The sequence below is a fragment of the Tachyglossus aculeatus genome, chromosome 1, assembly GCF_015852505.1.
Source record: "Tachyglossus aculeatus isolate mTacAcu1 chromosome 1, mTacAcu1.pri, whole genome shotgun sequence".
In the NCBI taxonomy this organism is placed as follows: domain Eukaryota; kingdom Metazoa; phylum Chordata; class Mammalia; order Monotremata; family Tachyglossidae; genus Tachyglossus; species Tachyglossus aculeatus.
Window position 1 is genome coordinate 61,459,410 of NC_052066.1, and position 630 is coordinate 61,460,039.

The following is a 630-nucleotide window of genomic DNA, read 5'->3' on the forward strand; positions in this document are numbered from 1 at the left end:
GGGTTCTAATCCCAGCTCTGCCACGTCACCTGTGTGACTTTGGGCAAGTCACTTCTCTGTGCCTCAGTTCCCTCATCTGTAAAATGGGGATTAAGATGGTGAGCCCCATGTCCTGATCACCTTGTATCCTCCCCAGTGCTTAGAACAGTGCTTTGCACATAGTAAGCGCTTAACTAATCCCATTGTTATTATTATTATTTGATGTTGCCGACTTGTACTTCCCAAGCGTTGAGTACAGTGCTCTGCACACAGTAAGCACACAATAAATACAATTGAATGAATGAATGTCCTTGATTGGGTTGCATCTTGCAGCATAGGTATTAGTAGTCAAAAGAAATACAATTTCAGTGGCTCGTATTTTAAACTTTTCTTAGACTGTAAGCCCACTGTGGGCAGGGAACGTGTCTCCAACACTGTTGTATTGTACTCTCCGAAGGGCTTAGTACAGGGCTCAATACCACTGATCTTTTAGACTGTGAGCCCACTGTTGGGTAGGGACTGTCTCTATATGTTGCCAATTTGTACTTCCCAAGTGCTTAGTACAGTGCTCTGCACACAGTAAGTGCTCAATAAATACAATTGATGATGATGAGAATTCTTACTTGCCATCTCCTTTCTGTTTGGCCTAGT